General features: G+C 43.8%; 1 protein-coding gene across 3 annotated transcripts in view; it reads left to right on the top strand.

The window, feature by feature from the left end:
• The window catches only part of HPCAL1 (hippocalcin like 1), a 172,404-nt gene that overhangs the window by 115,951 nt on the left and 37,292 nt on the right, over nt 1–19,161 (top strand). For all 3 annotated transcript variants that reach the window (XM_075201443.1, XM_075201441.1, XM_075201442.1), the window contains one exon: nt 1,228–1,305. The gene's annotated coding sequence lies outside the window, so the exon portion shown is untranslated. The remainder of the gene's footprint in view (nt 1–1,227; nt 1,306–19,161) is intronic.

The following is a 19,161-nucleotide window of genomic DNA, read 5'->3' as shown; positions in this document are numbered from 1 at the left end:
ATGGACCCTTTACATAGGTGATCAAGAGGTCAACTAGCAAGAGCCCCTGAGTAGGACTGTTGTCGTTGCTTGACCCCGTATCCTAATAAAAACTACCAAGCATGCCATGATTTAGAAATCTCTGCAAAGTTCTCCACAATCATTCATTCTAGCTAGTGTGGCTAGTGCAGGAGTCTAGTATTAATAGGGGTGGTAGCCATACTGTGTGCTGTAATGGATAGAGCGTGTCAATCAAGTTGCAGGCTGTGTGTGAGACAGGTTACTGAGATGAGGGGAAGATGAAGCTTGGAGGGAGTATTAGTCATGTGATGATTAGGAGTAGATGTGAGACACGGCTGTTTGAAGTGTCAGCTAGTAGGTAGGATGGATGTCTTTTACAGTTTAATAAGAAGTTTGGGGTGTAGACGAGGTGACCAGCACCGAACTTGCTGGCCAACATATAGACAGGTCATCAGGGTATAGTTCGGTGTGGGGATTGCCAGTCTTGGTTTCATGCTTTTGTCTGTAATGGGTTCTATAAATTGAAGAGGTGGATGTAAATAAGACATTATCAGAGCAGTTACTGAGGAGCTATTCCACTAATCCTCTGACCGATTAGTTTGCAGTCTCCTAAGTAACAAACATTTTCTCTATAGATTGTAGAATTGACAAACAGCTTATCAGCATGTCATTACATAGGCGAGCAGAATTCAGTGTGGTTTTATGTGAGGGTGATACCAGGTGACAGAAGTATAAAAACAAAGTATATAATTTTATTCTAGGAAGTAAGAATGATAGTGGGAAGTATGGTGGCTCAGTGGTTAGCATTTCTGCCTTACAGCACTGGGGTCATGAGTTCAATTCCCGACCATGGCCTTATCTGAGTGGAGTTTGTATGTTCTCCCTGTCTTTGCGTGGGTTTCCCACACTCCAAAAACATACTGGTAGGTTAATTGGCTGCTATTTAATTGCCCTTAGTCCCTCTCGTTCTGTGTGTGTGTATGTTAGGGGATTTAGATTGTAAGCTTCAATGGGGCAGGGACTGATGTGAATGAGTTCTCTGTGCAGCGCTGCGGAATTAGTGGCGCTATATAAATAGAGATGATGATAGTAACAAGGAGTGATCTCACTTTAGTAGGATACTTATTTTTTCAGACAATTATACAGTCCCACTAAATACACTTCAAGTGATTTGTTTTTATCTTCTTCCCTGTTCATTTAACATGTTTTTTTCTTTCTTTCCCACAGCACGCAAGTGGCATTCTCTCTGTGTACATCTGTATAAGGTTCCTGCGGGAGATACTTCTTCCCCCATACTGATCATAGGTGAGTTTGTAGCCTACTTATAACAGCATCAGTTTTATTTGTTATCAGTTTTATTTATTTATGTCGGGCTGCTACCTGTTGTGGAAAATATGTTTTTTTAAACCACTTCAAAACATGTAAGTTAAATCAGACTCTTTACTATTATTTTGTCACACATATGTCCTCCACCTGTATCTCTTTAACTTAGGTGAACTACTGCACAAATGTGTAACTCTGTTGCAGCCTTTCTCTGCAGATTGCCAGCTAAATACCGGTCTCCTCTTTTAGAAGCCTTTGGCAAACGCCTCCCTGTATGCTAATGATATGTAAAGCCCTAGTAGGGCCATAATGTGTGTGTGTGACGAAATGTAGTTTATCTAATGACTGATTGTTATTTTCTGTTGTTTTTATGTATAACACTGAATATTTTATGTAACCTTTCAAAGTGTATTTGGTTAACTGACCTGAGTCTGACCTAGGCAAGTGTTAATGGTCTTTTGAAAGTAGCCAAGCCCAGAGACAGATAAAATCTCTGAGTAGTTTGTGTATGAAGAGGAGTTAGACTTAGCCCTGCCGAACAAGCAGAGGTGAGAACTCCGGTCTTATGAAATGCCTGCTCTCAGGACATCCATAATTTACTTCGAAAGCCCTGTGTCATTTTGCGAATCCATCTAACTTATGTGAAAATAAAATTTCTCAGGTGGGGGGGGTGAAGAGCCAACAAAAAATGGTTTAAAAATCCCTTGTATCAGTATTACAGTATACATTTTCATGAGGGAATCTATCAAGACTGAAATGTCCCACCCTTCTCAATTGTGTTCCCTCACACATCAGGTCTTATCTAGTAAGTAGTAACTCTGATTTTATTTCCTATTTTATTTTCTGAAACTCATTTGTGCAACATATTGTATGTCTTGTTGTTCATTTTTGTAAATAAGCCTTGGAAACATTTTTCAGATTAAATAAATTTATTCTAGTGATTCTCTGTGATTCTTTGTGAATTTATGAAGCCCAGGGAAGCTCATGTTTCATGTGTATGTGATTTAAGTGTGAAACATTAATACGTGGTTCTGGTGAATGTAAGAACACCATAATAAATTCTTTGTTGTGGCAGAGAAGGTGTATTCATTGTTAAGTGACTAAAGTGACACCAGTCACGGCCAGCTGTTCACATTGCTGTACCTGAGACAGGGTGGGCGATCGTGACGTGTGTATAACCTCAGCTTGGCCATGGACTATAACTTCTTCTCCATTCTGTTACTTATACAATTTTGTTGAAGGGGGAAGTATTATCTTCCCAAATTTTTCCTCAGGTTTAAAGGCTAACTCTACTCCACTCAAAAATAAAAAGCTAATTTTGGGTGGATAAAGTGGGATATAAATAAAATAATACACATTACTTACCTCCCAAATTCTCCCATCCAGTTGGTACAGTGATTCCTGTAAAAGTCCCGTACTTTTAAAGCAGAGTTGCCTACTCTCCCGGAATATCCGGGAGACTTGAGAATTTCTGGGAGCCCTTCCAGACTTCCAAGAGAGCAGGGCAACCTCCCGGATCCTGCCCCCTTCGTTAGTGAAGTGAGGGGTGGCTGGGCTTAGGGATGCGAATCATGCATCATTGTGGCCAGTCCCCTGTTGTAATAAGCTAAAATGTTTATTTTGGGGGTGAGGCTGAAATGACGCCCACCTACCCCCGGGATCTCCCGAAGGCCAATACACAAAAGTTGACAAGTATGTTTTAAAGCAGGGGTAGGCAACCTGCGGCTCTCCAGGTGTTGTGAAACTACAAATCCCAGCATGCCTTGCCATCTATCTGCTGGTTATCTACTGGCAAAGCATGCTGGGACTTGTAGTTTCACAACACCTGGAGAGCCGCAGGTTGCCTACCCCTGTTTTAAAGTGTCTCGTCACTTGCACCCAGTGGATTAATAGGCTGCGTTCAGGGTCGGACTGAGAGGACATATAATGCACACCATGTACATCCCTGTGCTCGCTCGTCCAATGGCAAGGAAAAGTATTGCTCAGCCAAATGGGCATCTTACTGTTGTGTGTGTTTGTGCCACCATTCACAGAGGACACCAGTAGCTGCTGAGTGCAGGCCACGCAGTGACTGCAGCCGATGTCGGTTATATTAAGAGCACAATTCTAATCGCACTTTGCCCAATGTAAAAAACAGATCTTCAATCACACAAAAGTGCACATGTTATAAAGACAACACTTTCCCTTCACTCTCTTGATTACTTTTAAGGCCTGAATGAGGTAGGTAAATGTGTTCTGTACCTCTGCTCTACCAAGTTCCTGCCATCTGAATAAAAGTAGTATAACCCTGTTTAGGCTCAAATCACGCGTGTTACATCTTGTGTGTACAGTAAATGGTTTTGTACATACAGAAAAAGCGCTCTCCTAGTTGCACTGCAGGTCACATCAATATTGTGGGTGAACATAAACATCAGCATCTGTGGTAGTTTGCTGAAACATAAAAGCTTATCATAGCGCAATACTGTAACACATATGGAGCAGAGTTCTGTGTAAAACGGAGTTGTGTCTTGATCTGAGGGTCACCACCAGTCACCTGTGCTCCCCTTTCATTTCACACCCCAATGGGTTTATGCTCACAGAATTTAGATGAATATATCGCCCCACAAATCACGAGGATCCTCCTTCCGACTATTACGTGGATATCTGGAGTCTCATACACGCCTGGTTTATTCCCGGCAAACAGCCAATTCTTAGGATCAACCAGTAGGTACACTCCACCAATATTCCATAGAAGGTGTCATATAAAAGAAAAGGAATACTCTAGTGTTTCACCTTTTAATAAAAATTGCTCTAATACAATCTTTGAGCTTTAAAAAACAGGACCCGTACCATGTCACAAATCAAAACAGGCATAAACATAACGTGAATCACATGGGCTCACCGCAGTCTCGTCTGATGTGAAATGCTGTCAGGTCCAACGATTAAAACCTTGTTTTTTAAAGCTCAAAGATTGTATTAGAGCAATTTTTATTAAAAGGTGAAACACTAGAGTATTCCTTTTCTTTTATATGACACCTTCTATGGAATATTGGTGGAGTGTACCTACTGGTTGATCCTAAGAATTGGCTGTTTGCCGGGAATAAACCAGGCGTGTATGAGACTCCAGATATCCACGTAATAGTCGGAAGGAGGATCCTCGTGATTTGTGGGGCGATATATTCATCTAAATTCTGTGAGCATAAACCCATTGGGGTGTGAAATGAAAGGGGAGCACAGGTGACTGGTGGTGACCCTCAGATCAAGACACAACTCCGTTTTACACAGAACTCTGCTCCATATGTGTTACAGTATTGCGCTATGATAAGCTTTTATGTTTCAGCAAACTACCACAGATGCTGATGTTTATGTTCACCCACAACATTGATGTGACCTGCAGTGCAACTAGGAGAGCGCTTTTTCTGTATGTACAAAACCATTTACTGTATGTCTAATGTGAGTGAATCTAGTGGAACCCTCAGTACATACTACAGGCTGCTGTACCGAACGTAGCGCTAGACACACAGGTTGTAATCTATTTCACATCTTGTGTGTAGCTTACACAGGGCCGGTGCTAGGGTCCATGGCGCCCTAGGCATTTTGCAAAAATCGGCGCGCCCTCCAGAGCCCGGCGCCCTAGGCAAGTGCCTAACCTTGCCTAATGGGAGCGCCGGGCCTGAGCTTACATGTGGATATCATTTTATTAGTGATCACTATTTTATTTTTCAATCACCGAAAAAGTTGCTTTGTCTTCATAACTCTGTCAATTGACATCCAGGCTAGGAACACCGTCCATGTTAATAGTCCTCCTTGTGCTGAAATAAGTGAAGCAGGGCGATGGGTGACATAAATGTGTTTATCTTTCATAGGAATTGCAGGAAGTATATTTTCAGCCTTGTGTCCGTTTCATCTTCCTTCCTGTGTACAGGATCCTGGCATGTTGTGGGGCATTATTTATATCAGGACATACATAGCAATGACCCTAACACACCTAGATTATTTTATTTGTATTCTTGTGATTGTAGCAGGCTGTAGCAATACAAACATTGGGTCCTTAAGTTTTCTTTCTTAAAATAGTTTAATGAATTGTGAGTAGCTGCTGGAGGTCATTGAGGGACAAACAGCCTGTGCACCGGTTACAAGCACGGGTTTGATGCGAATATAAACTCAATGGTCTTAATGAGAAGCTCGTAAAGCTGGAGGAGTAATGATGAATATTTTCCTGCATTTAGTATGGGCAGATGAAGTATATACGGGTTACACTTAACCGTTGGATGAGGACTGTATTTTATTCTAGCAAGAAGGGACTGCATGGTATACCAGTCACATAGCAAGTTACATAGTATGCTCAGGGCTGCCAAGAGGAATTCAGGGCCCGGGTACAACAAATTCATGGGGCCCCCCCTCATAGTCGAGTAAGCCCCAAAAAAAATTTGCACCGCCTTACGGAGCCGCATTTTTTTTTTAGTGTGTAGTCATACATTCAGGGGCGTGGCAATGCGCCGTTGGGGCGTGGCTAGCCTAACGGCGGTGCAGAATTTTTCGGATGTGTGGTCATGCATTTGGGGGCGTGGCAAATGTGCCGTTGGGGCGTGGCTAGCATCATAATCACTAGACTCTCAATTCGCCGGAGCGTCACATATGTTCAAGCACTCCTGACTTTCAGGACATCTACCACCACAGTGTAGTATACAAAGAATGCAGTGTGTACACAAACAGTTCAGTCTTGGCCTACACCTTACATTGGGCACAACATTCACCAAAAATTGCCATTGTCCCTACTAGAATCACAACATTTCACACACTGTGCTGCTCTCTCCTACCTGTTCTTCTCACTTTCTCCACCTGTGGCTGCTGGTTTCTTTAGTTGTGGCTTGTCCGGATCCAGGAATGTTGAAGGACCTATTTTGAAAAAAAAATGGCTACATTTAGAAAACTACAGCCAGCCCCGGCGTTAAATCAATAGCACTCACGATTAATAATTAGGTCTTCCTCCAGCCCCAACATTAAAATAATACTATTCACATTTAATAAATATTATTATTATTATTATTATTAATATTTATTTATAAGGCGCCACAAGGCATCCGCAGCGCCGTACAGAGACAAACAAAATCACAATACAATGGGAGACAGCACAGTACAGTAAACACAGCAACTCAGTACGCTCAATGCACAGCTAGAGAGGGCGGGGAAGGGGGAGGGAGGATCCGCAAACGACGGGGCCCAAGAAGGAGGGCGCGGAAGACAGGGAGACCCCCAGGGGGGAGGAGGGAGCGAGAGTGGACGTGGGGTGGAGGACCCTCGAGGAGGAGGGCTAAGTAGCTGGAGAGCAGAGTTAGAAGTTATGGAAACAGGAGGAGAGATGGCCCTGCTCAGAGGAGCGTACAATCTAAGGGGAGGGGTGGACAGACAGAGAGACGCAGGGGAGAGAGGGAGAGTAGGGGGACAGAGGCAGAAGATAAGGTAGGAAGTTAAGTGGGAGACAGAAAGGCTTTAAGAAAAAGGTGGGTTTTTAGGGCCCGTTTGAAGCTGGACAGATTAGGGGAAGTTCTGATGGAGGGAGGGAGCTTGTTCCAGTGGAGGGGGGTAGCGCGGGCGAAGTTTTGGATACGCGCGTGGGAGGAGGTTATAAGGGGGGAAGAGAGGCGACGGTCAGAGGCAGAACGGAGAGGGGGGGATGGAGCATGAATAGAGAGGAGGGTGGAGATGTAGGGCGCAGTGGAGTTGGCGAGGGCCTTGTAGGTGAGTGTGAGGAGCTTAAAGAGGATTCTGAAGGGGAATGGGAGCCAGTGAAGGGCTAGGTAGAGGGGGGAGACAAAAGAGGAGCGGCGAGAGAGGAAAATAAGCCTAGCTGCAGCGTTAAGGACGGATCGAAGGGGATTCGAGATGAGAGTGGGGGAGGCCAGTGAGGAGGAGGTTGCAGTAGTCTAGGCGGGAGATGATCAGAGAGTGGATAAGGCATTTGGTGGCATCTTGGGAGAGGAAGGGCGGGATGCGAGCGATGTTGCGCAGCTGGAAGCGGCAGGATTTAGCAAGAGAGAGGATGTGGGGGCCAAAGGAGAGAGAGGAGTCGAGGATGACACCAAGGCAGCGAAGTTGGGGGACAGGGGAGATAGAGGTGTTGTCGACAGTGATGGAGAGGTCAGAAGGGGATGGGGTATGAGAGGGAGGAAAAACTATGAGCTCAGTTTTGGCAAGGTTAAGTTTGAGGAATCGAGAGGACATCCAGGAGGAGATAGCAGAGAGGCAGGCGGACACCCTAGAGAGGAGGGAGGGAGAGAGATCAGGAGAGGAGAGGTATAGTTGAGTGTCGTCAGCGTAAAGGTGGTAGCTAAAGCCGAAGGAGCTGATGAGTTCACCCAGGGAGGAGGTGTATAGAGAGAAGAGTAAGGGTCCCAGAACAGAGCCCTGAGGGACCCCGACTGGAAGGGTGGATGGGGGGGAGAGAGACCCAGAGGTGGTGACAGAGAAGGAACGGTGAGTAAGGTAAGAGGTGAACCAGGACAGGACTGGGCCGGAGAGGCCGAAAGACTGGAGGGTGTGAAGGAGGAGGGGGTGGTTAACGGTGTCAAAGGCTGCAGAGAGGTCAAGGAGGATGAGAAGGGAGAAGTGGCCCCTGGCTTTTGCAGAGAGGAGGTCATTGGTGACTTTAGCCAGGGCAGTTTCAGTGGAGTGGAGGGGGCGGAAACCAGACTGGAGAGGATCAAGGAGGGAGTATTCAGAAAGGTAGGAGGTGAGACGGCTGCAGACGAGCCTCTCGAGAATTTTGGAGGCAAAAGGGAGAAGAGATATGGGGCGATAGTTCGAGAGAGAAGTGGGGTCGAGATTAGGTTTCTTAAGAATGGGGGATACGAGAGCATGTTTGAAGGAGGAGGGGAAGATGCCAGTGGAGAGGGAGAGATTAAAGAGGTGAGTGAGGTGGGAGCAGGTGGTGGGGGAAAGGGAGCGAAGAAGGTGGGAGGGGATGGGATCCAGGGGGCAGGTAGTGGGGGGGGGGGAGGATAAAATGAGAGAGTGGACTTCCTCGCCGGTGGTGGGATGGAAGGAGTGGAGGGGAAGGTGGTTGGGGGGGGAGGACAGAAGAGTGGGAGGGGTGGAAGAGAGAGTGGAGGAGGAGATTTCAAGTCGGATGGCCTCGATTTTAGAGGAGAAGAAGGAGGCAAAATCAGAGGCAGTCAGGGAGGAGGGGGTGGGGGGGAGGGGAGGGGGCCAAGAGAGTGCTGAAGGTGGCAAAGAGGCGGCGGGGGTTAGAGGACTGGGAAGAGATGAGGGATTTAAAGAAAGATTGTTTAGCAAGTGAGAGGGCAGAGCTGTAGGATGAAAGGATGAATTTAAAGTGGACTATAAACCTATAATATATAAATAAACCTATTTCCCTTCCTGCAAACAGCCCCATCAGTACCTATTTCCTGCAATCATCACTGCCATTAAATAATTCAGTCACATTTAATAAATAGACCTCATTCTCCCTAAACTCACCCCAACATTCAATAGCCCCCAAACCACCCCATCTTAAATTAATAGTCCCCACCATCACCCTACAAACAAAATAGCACCCATTAATTAGCCACCACCTACCTCACACTCACTACATTGCAACAAGCCCCCTGTGCCATCACACACACAATACTGTGCCCCTTCTTCACAACTACACTGTGCCCCTTATGCTCACACTGCGCCCTCCATGCTGCCTTCCCTCCTTTTTCCCTTTGTGCCTCTCTCCCACTTTTTTTATTCCTCTGTGCCTCTCTCCCACTTTTTTTTCTCCACTGTTCCTCTTTCCCACCTTTTTTTTTCCTCTGTTCCTCTTTCCCACTTTTTTCTCCTCTGTTCCTCTCTCCTTTTTTTTCTCCTCTGTTCCTCTTTCCCACTTTTTTTTTTATTCCTCTGTGGCTCTCTGCTTTTTTTCCTCCTCTGTTTCTCTCTCCCCTTTCTTTATAGTACTGTCCCTCTCTGTTTTCCTCCCCTTGCCTCTCCGTTTCTTTACTTACCTTTTGTCAACTTCTTTCCTTTCTTTTCTTCTCTTCTGTCTCCTCTTCTGTCTTCTTTCTTCCTGCTGGCTGCGGCGCTCCTCACTGACTGACGGGCGTGACTTGATGACGTCACGCCCGGCAGTCAGTGTGAATGGAGAAGAGGAGAGGAGGGACACGGCGCCGCGCGATCACGTGAGTATCGTTTGTTTTTTTTTCTTCCAGCTCCCCCCACCAACGAATACCCCCCACCCCAACCCCTGGCATGGCCGGGCCCGGGTAAAATGTACCCGCCCCCCGTCCCCCCCCCCCCCCCTCGGCGACCCTGAGTATGCTGTTCAGATGAGAGCTGTGTGAGATGCTCTTCATTGGGGGTTATCATTTCTGCACTAAGTGGGGGCAGCACAGTGGTTAGCATTGCTGCCTCACAGCCCTGGGATCATGAGTTCCCAACCAGGCCCCTATCTGTGTGGCATTTGTATGTTCTCCCACGTGTTTGTGTGAGTTTCCTCCCCCGTGCATGATAGGCTAAATTAGTACTAATGGACCTAATATGTGTTTGTTTTGTTCGGAATTTAGACTGTAAGCTTCACTGGGGCAGGGACTGATGTGAATGACAAATATAATCTGCATAATATGGTGGTGTTATTATCATGGTTTATATAAGTGGAGTTATACGTACTGTATACAGTGGTGAGGGGGGTATAACCTTCACACCTGCGTTTCTTATGGATTTCATTTTATTTCCATGACGAAATGATTTTGTCACTGATGTCTATATAAGAAATATTTAGAGTAAACATGCTATGTACAGAATACTTTCTCCTTGTGTATTCCGTACCATACATTTTATAGAGGTAGAAAATGCATAAAAGCAAAGTAAGGAGAGTTTGTGTTTCCTTATAACCAGCCACACTCTCACTGGGATAGATTAAGGTGCTTAGTGATGTTACTGATGGTGTGTTTGCATCTCTTTACTCAAGTGATGCACTGTTCTGGATGAAATGTGTTTTGTAAGGAGATAAGCGCAGGCATTTCTTTGAAACCTGTTGTCTGAAGGAAATGTTTTACTTCTTAAAATACATGCTTGTCTTTTCCAAGCGGACGTGTGCCTTGTTTCTCGCTTCCTCTTGGCCACTCTCTGCACAGTCTGCAGCTCTAACAAAGTGATCTGCTAAGTTGTCCCTGTTTGCCATACACAGTGGAGACAGCCATATTGTGGGAGGCTCAGCATCTGTTCTTGTACAGAGGACCATACACGGTGGAGGCAGCCATATTGTGGGAGGCTCAGCATCTGTTCTTGTACAAAGGACCATACACGGTGGAGACAGCCATATTGTGGGAGGCTCAGCATCAGTTCTTGTATAGAGGAGACCATACACAGTGGAGGCAGCTATATTGTGGGAGACTTGGCATCTCTTGTATAGAGGGGACCATACACATTGGAGGCAGCCATATTGTGGGAGACTCAGCATCTTTTCTTGTACAGAGGACCATACATGGTGGAGGGAGCCATATTGTGGGAGGCTCAGCATCTTTTCTTGCACAGAGGACCATACATGGTGGAGGCAGCCATATTGTGGGAGGCTCAGCATCTCTTCTTGTACAGGGGGCCATACAGGGTGAAGGCAGCCATATTGTGGGAGGCTCAGCATCTTTTCTTGTACAGAGGACCATACACGGTGGAGGCAGCCATATTGTGGGAGGCTCAGCATCTTTTCTTGTACAGAGGACCATACACGGTGGAGGCAGCCATATTGTAGGAGGCTCAGCATCTCTTCTTGTACAGGGGGCCATACAGGGTGGAGGCAGCCATATTGTGGGAGGCTCAGCATCTTTTCTTGTACAGAGGACCATACATGGTGGAGGCAGCCCTATTGTGGGAGGCTCAGCATCTTTTCTTGTGCAGAGGACCATACATGGTGGAGGCAGCCATATTGTGGGAGGCTCAGCATCTCTTCTTGTACAGAGGTCCATACACGGTGGAGGCAGCCATATTGTGGGAGGCTCAGCATCTCTTGTACAGAGGACCATACACGGTGGAGGCAGCCATATTGTAGGAGGCTCAGCATCTCTTCTTGTACAGGGGGCCATACAGGGTGGAGGCAGCCATATTGTGGGAGGCTCAGCATCTTTTCTTGTGCAGAGGACCATACATGGTGGAGGCAGCCATATTGTGGGAGGCTCAGCATCTCTTCTTGTACAGAGGTCCATACACGGTGGAGGCAGCCATATTGTGGGAGGCTCAGCATCTCTTGTACAGAGGACCATACACGGTGGAGGCAGCCATATTGTGGGAGGCTCAGCATCTCTTCTTGTACAGAGGTCCATACACGGTGGAGGCAGCCATATTGTGGGAGGCTCATCATCTCTTCTTGAAGGTCATACTGACACATGTCTGACACTGGAACCTCTCTGAGACTCTGAGACCGAAGGCAGCAGACAGTCCCCAGCCTGCACATTCACCTTTATTCCTAACTCCTTTGTGCTTGGAGAATGCCAGCTCTGTACTTGTGTTTGCATACATGTTTACTGAACAAACGTTTATAGTAGGAAGAAAAAAAAATCCTTTGGGCTATAGTCCAAGTATGTATTTCTACGCCTAAAAAAATCAATCAGTTTTTTTTGTCGCTAAACGTATTCTGATCACCCATAAAAGAATTGTATCTTCCTAAAAGAGTAAACCTGTTTTTGATTTTAAAATATCTTTTTTTTACATACTTATCAACTTTATAATCTTCCCTTCCGACCTCCCACAGGGTGGGTGGCGCATGACCAAAATGATGCTATTCAACGAGATATTATTATTATTATTATCGTTTATTTATAAGGCGCCACAAGGTTTCCGCAGCGCCGTACACAGTACAAACAATGGACTGTACAGGGAATAACAGTACAAAACAATAAACGAGTAGTACCAGGACTTCAGAGGCTCCAAGCAGGGCAAATATATTGAAGTTGGAGCAGAAGAGAAGGTAGATAGACAATGTCCTGTGTGAGATAAGTGTGTTTTTGAAGATGTTTTTTAAGAGTATGTAACATGATTTCGATAAATGTTTGATATGGGGACGAAGGACGGTTCTGAGTCTAGGCAGCAAGCTTAGGGGTAGGCTTTATTGTTGTGTCATCAACAGAAATAGAGATGTCAAGCAGGTAATTTCTGTTGACTGGTGGAAAGGGTATTAGCTCAGTTTTTGAGATTGATTTTGAGGAGGGGATAAGCATCTGGAGTAGATAGATATGTGGGTCTCATCCACAGAGAGGGGATACTGAAATACAAAGGAGTTAATTCATTTCTGAAGAGAAGACGCATTGATAGAGAAGTGCAGATGGCCTAGGACCGAGCCTTCCAATAGTGTTCTAACTGATAAAGGAAACGGAGAGGAGGTTGGTCAGTCATTTAAGAAATTATCACTGAATGAGGAGTTTGATAGGTGCGATGAGTACCAGGATAGGACAGTGTAGTGTTTTTGTAAGATTCAAAAGATGTATATGGCATTATTTTGTCTCTACAGGTTGAGGATATTGCAGTGGAGGAAGGAACATTGGAAACAAGTTTGTAAGTGTTAATTAGATGAGACTAGAGTAATGAGAGGGTGATATAGATAAAGGGATGTGATTAAGGAGTGGTTATAATTCTAAGGATAATGCCATGGACTTACACTAAGATAAACACTGTGGCAGTCATTGTAATATTTGATAGGGATTTCAGAATTAGTGGCAAAAGGCTACTCTACGCAAATATTAACTACTCAATGCCCCAAAGGTCAAAAATTAAATGCAGACTTATTTTCAATTATTTTCGTAACTTTTTCAGGGCTAAACTCACTACAAACACTTGTGAGGCTGTTGTCATACTGGTGAGGAAAGATGGTGTTGTCGGATGTAATACTATATGAAGCAAAGCTTATATAACAGGTTTACTTTTCCAGGGAGATAATTCACTGTTAGGGTAGCTGAATACGTTTTGCAAAAAAAGCTTTGATAAATTGACTTTTAATGATGGGTGTAGGAATACATACCTGGATTATAGCCCAAATGATGGGTTTTTTTTGTACAGTACTAATTTGTTCTGTAAACAGGTATACAAACAAAAGCACAGAACTGGTATTCTCCAAACATAGAGGAGTTATGAAAAGGTCAGTGTACAGGCTGATCCAGGAGACTGTCTCCTGCCCGGACTTTTAGTCTGGGAGTCTCACAGAGAGACTCCAGTGTCAGACATGGGGATGTAGTCGTAATGGCTACAATGAAGATGTCGCCATTCAGAATGTTGACACCATGCTGTTGACAATCAGAACCTCAACACAGTTAAAAGGGCCACAGTGTGACAGGTTCTAATGTCGACAGTCACAATGTCGACATAATACATTAGATTGAAAGCGGCATCGCCTCCGCTGGCACTACACTAAAAATTAAAAAGTATATTGGCCGCCACCGGCACTGCATTAAAAATGAATAAATACCCAGAAATAATGATTAAAAAAAACAAAGCCTGTTTCCGCCCTTCCCCCCCCAAACAGCTTAATCAACCCTAGTGCTGCCAGATTAGGTTGGTACTATCAAAATCAGTGGCCAAAAAGCGTGGGTCCACCTGATTTTACTAGTACCAGCACTAAACAACCACAATACATCAACGGGATCCTGGATTGATAAAAAAACAAAACCTTTTAGAATGACGCTAAACTAGCCCTTCTCTGAAGAGCTCCCAGCACATAATGAGTTACAGCGCTAGTGCTATTTCTAACATGGGGATTTCTCATTACCGCAGTGCATGTCCTTGCTTGTTTTTCGCATAAAATGAGCACCCCCCAAATATACCCATTTTTTTCTAGTGTTCACAGCACTTGGGGATATATAAGTAAAAACAAGGGCTTGCATCTATCTCATTATCTTAATATTTTTTTCTAAAGCACTGTGATGAAGAATTACTACACTGAAGTACATTGGTTAGTGAACATGAAGGTGACTTCATAGGTTACACCCTTCAACATGACAATACCATTGGACATAAGCATCATGCATTTGTCTTATATTTTAGGTACTGTCATTCAAGTATTAAATTATACAGCATACAGTATAAGAACAATCACACTGTGATATGAATAAGAGAGCTGGTGCCGTGTGTATATCCACAGTGCACCAGCCAGCGAGCAGATCACTTTGTTAGTAGAAAGTTATATTAGAACTTAGTCGGCCAAGTTTCTAGAAAAGTGAAGGCCATGGCTCACATTGATGCGTTGCAGTCTGTCTGTAGGCTGCTAATTAAGTCCGCATTTAGAATATGACCTGCATTCTCAGACAGGTTAATGGTAAAAATTCAAATGAATGGTAATTAAAATTGATGCAGTTTTGCAAAGCCCCCGATTGTAATTATTCCAATAGGGATTAATTCAGGACATCCAAAATGAAGCCACATTTATTTGCTCTGTTCTGTTAAAACAGGGGTTGGCAACCTTTTTCTATCAGTGTGCAAGGTAAAATCTAGTCAAGCCCAGGTGTGCCAGTTGTGTATATACAATAATATTAATAGTAATGGAACCAACAAATAAACGTTCATGCCATGCCACACAGTAGTTCATATTATGCCACATAGTAATACCCTCAATTTATATTATGCCACACGATAGTGCCCCCAGTTCATATTATGCCACAGAAGTTCCCCCAATTCGTATTATGCCACACAGTAGTGCTACCAATTTCATTGTATGCCACATAATTGTGCCCACAGTTCATATTATGCCACGTAGTTGTGCCCACAGTTCATATTATGCCACATAGTTGTGTCCACAGTTCATATTATGCCACATAGTTGTGTCCACAGTTCATATTATGCCACATAGTTGTGCCCGTGGTTCATATTATGCCACATAGTTGTGCCCGTGGTTCATAGTATGCCACATAGTTGTGCCTGTGGTTCATAGTATGCCACATAGTTGTGCCCACGGTTCCTATTATGCCACATAGTTGTGCCCGTGGTTCATAGTATGCCACATAGTTGTGCCTGTGGTTCATAGTATGCCACATAGTTGTGCCCACGGTTCCTATTATGCCACATAGTTGTGCCCACGGTTCCTATTATGCCACATAGTTGTGCCCACGGTTCCTATTATGCCACATAGTTGTGCCCGCGGTTCCTATTATGCCACATAGTTGTGCCCACGGTTCCTATTATGCCACATAAATGTGCCCACGGTTCCTATTATGCCACACAGTTGTGCCCATGGTTCCTATTATGCCACATAGCTGTGCCCACGGTTCATATTATGCCACATAGTTGTGCCCGTGGTTCCTACTATGCCACATAGTTGTGCCCGTGGTTCCTATTATGCCACATAGTTGTGCCCACGGTTCCTATTATGCCACATAGTTGTGCCCATGGTTCCTATTATGCCACATAGCTGTGCCCACGGTTCATATTATGCCACATAGTTGTGCCCACGGTTCATATTATGCCACATAGTTGTGCCCACGGTTCATATTATGCCACATAGATGTGCCCACGGTTCATATTATGCCACATAGTTGTGCCCACAGTTCATATTATGCCACATAGTTGTGCCGGTGGTTCATAGTATGCCACATAGTTGTGCCCACGGTTCATATTATGCCACATAGTTGTGCCCACGGTTCATATTATGCCACATAGTTGTGCCCACAGTTCATATTATGCCACATAGTTGTGCCCACGGTTCATATTATGCCACATAGTTGTGCCCACGGTTCATATTATGCCACATAGTTGTGCCCACGGTTCATATTATGCCACATAGTTGTGCCCACAGTTCATATTATGCCACATAGTTGTGCCCACGGTTCATATTATGCCACATAGTTGTGCCCACAGCTCATATTAAGCCACATAGCTGTGCCCGCAGTTCATATTATGCTACATAGCTGTGCCCACGGTTCCTATTATGTCACATAACTGTGCCCCCACTTAGACTTCAAACTTACTGCTTACCGTTGGAGTGGACACACACATCTGGGAGCTGCTTCACTAAAGCAGCCAAATGGTTTCAGCCATCAGAAGTGGTCCGTGTGCCACGTCGGGTACGGGTACCGAGGTTTGCTGACCCCTGTGCTAAAGAAATAAAGACATTCTGGTGAGGTGAGGGTAAGCGGTCGTGTGTAGAGTCTATCACACACCCGCACTCTACGGTCCCTTATAAATAAACAATAATAATAGTGAAGTACCCGCGGGGACGTTTTAGAAATCTAAGTCACACTACGTTCTCTCTGGAAATTAATTTTCTGTTAAACTGAAGTCTTCTCCAAGATAACTAAAATGGAAATAACATTCATAATACAAAAGAAGTTTTATAAACATGAAGTCCTAGATTGTTGAACATTCTCCATGTTTGGGTCTTTTTTTAGTCTCCGGTTTACATTCCATGGGTAAGGTCGGCAGCTTGTATGACAACTTTTGTGTCTCGCTCACAATTAAACTACAAAACAAGCCGCCCTTCTCTGCTCATTGGGGTTTTTATGAACCAATGTCTGTTGAGGATTCAGTCAGACGCCTGTGGGCTGAGAGAGGATTATGGTGGAAACTTGGGAATAGCTCAATGATTAAATACACAGGGGAGGCGATGGGAAAAACTGATACACAGGAGATGGGTGCTGTTCGTACAGATAAGTGTCTTTCTTTGATTAATTTTATTTTTTTTAACGTATGACTGAATTTAAGAGTAGCGTGCAGCCCTTTTGAAAGTTAGTGGGCCCTGCAGCCTGTCAGGTTACCTATCGCTGCCTTAGTAATAAATGCTAATAAGTGGCATTACCTTATATCCTAACACTAAGCCACATGTATATGCTACCGATGCGCGCAAGGTTACACACTAGGACGCCTGACGCAAATAGTACTGTTTTTGAGTTATGCACATCTTGAGTTACATATGTAAGTATGCCTTTTTTTGTGTGTCTGTGTGTGTACGTCTTTTTGCTTGTATGTTTGATATAGACATACATGCAACTTAATGAGGCCTTCTATCTGCAGAGCTGTGTGAATTGTTATATGCTTCATATACATCTGTTAAGCTTTTAACATCAGCCCTCTCTTGATAACCTCTCAGGTGCTCCTTCCACGTGTACTCCCTGGCACTGTGCACACACCATGAATAAACAGGTTTCCTTAAAATTGGTGTGCGGCCAAGGACATCACAGCACAGGGAGGGTGAGTAAAGGGAGGAAGGGAGTCTGTATGGATGGGACAAATGGAAATCTGAGATTAGGAAGGGAGTTAAGCCACTAGGGGGTGTATTACCTAATCTGCGGGTTTGAAAAATTGGAGATGTTGCCTATAGCAACCAATCAGATTCTAGCTGTCATTTTGTAGAATGTACTAAATAAATGATAACTATAGTCTGATTGGTTGCAAAACATGCAGACATGACATTCCATGTGAAGTTAGTGTATGAGGAGTTCACAGCAAGTTATGAGATAAATGTATGTGTGTGTGTGTTTTAAAGATGCAGTAAAGAGGGAATGTGTCTTGTTTTCAGTGCACACATGTTGGGAATGAGTGACGATGGTTTTAAAGGGGGTTTCCTATTCGCTGTAAGGTTTATCCATTAGATCTTCTGTGTCTGGTATTTTAATTTAGTATCATAATCATCAATAATATAAATCATATATAATCATAATATAAAGCAAGAACGTTCATATTTTACACCTACTATCCATTCACGTTTCATGTTAGCTGAACAGAAGGACAGATTGTGTATTCTTTGAGAAGGGTGTGCATTCTCTATTTCCAAAATATATATACATAACAAGCAACAAACTAAGGGGACCTTTAATCAAATCTCACCAGATGCATGTGGCATACACTGCACCCATGTGTGTGTGTGGAATATAGATAAATCAATGTGTGGGAGATAATTCTATAGATTACATTCAATGTTTAATTACTGGTTAGTATTATTAGATCTCATTATACCACGAAAATGTCAAACTTAATCCATGCCAATAAGCAAATTTATGAAAGCATATTACTCCTCTTTCCGCCATGATCTATAGACTAACGCCTCTGAATGACAATAATTGGAAAATTATCTTATTAGCAATTGGGAGATAAGAATCCTCAAAAAAAGTAGTTTCCTACTCAGCAAAACTTTAAATGCACCACACACATTGTTTATGACATTATTATATTTCATCAGAGAAACAAGTTATATAATTGACCGAAAAATGTCATTCGGATAAATTTCCTGCATCAATCACTCTGTAATGAGCTCATCTAATTATATCTTCAGATACAATTTATTTTGTAAGAAAGACATCCCGTCCATTTTTTTTAAAATTCTGCTAGTGAATCTTCCATCACCACCTCATGTTGTGAGGAATTCCACAACTCATTCACTCTTACAGTAAAGAACCCCTTCCTATGCTCGTGGCGAAACAGTATTTTTCCCATTTGCAATTGATGACCCCTCCATGGTCCTTGGACATAATGTTGTTAGACAAATCTTTCTTTCTATGAAATTTAGTTTTTTTTCTACCTTCCATTCTAATTGAACCCTTCCATTTCCTATGTTCTTTTTGCAGTGAGGTGTCCAAAGCACCTCACTGCAAAAGCAGTGTCCAAAGCAGTACTACATTATCTAGATGTGGTCTAACTAATGACTTATACAATGGATAAATTATATTTGCAGTACATTTATTTATGCCCCTTTTTATGCATCCCGGGATTTTATTCACCTTTGCAGCTGCTTCCTGACACTGTGCTGCTACTGTCTGTTATCTAGTATTCCGAACTTCTTTTCCATCTCTGTTTTTCTGCTTCTGTCTAAGGTGTAAGCAGCGTAGTTACTACCATGGCCAAATGCATATCTCTACCGCTATCTACACTGAATTCCATTTGCCATTTTACAGCCAAGTTTGCTAT

The sequence above is a fragment of the Mixophyes fleayi genome, chromosome 3 (genome assembly GCF_038048845.1).
Source record: "Mixophyes fleayi isolate aMixFle1 chromosome 3, aMixFle1.hap1, whole genome shotgun sequence".
Classification (NCBI taxonomy): domain Eukaryota; kingdom Metazoa; phylum Chordata; class Amphibia; order Anura; family Limnodynastidae; genus Mixophyes; species Mixophyes fleayi.
Note: the sequence above shows the minus strand (reverse complement) of the source record. Positions and strands in the feature narration are given on the sequence as shown.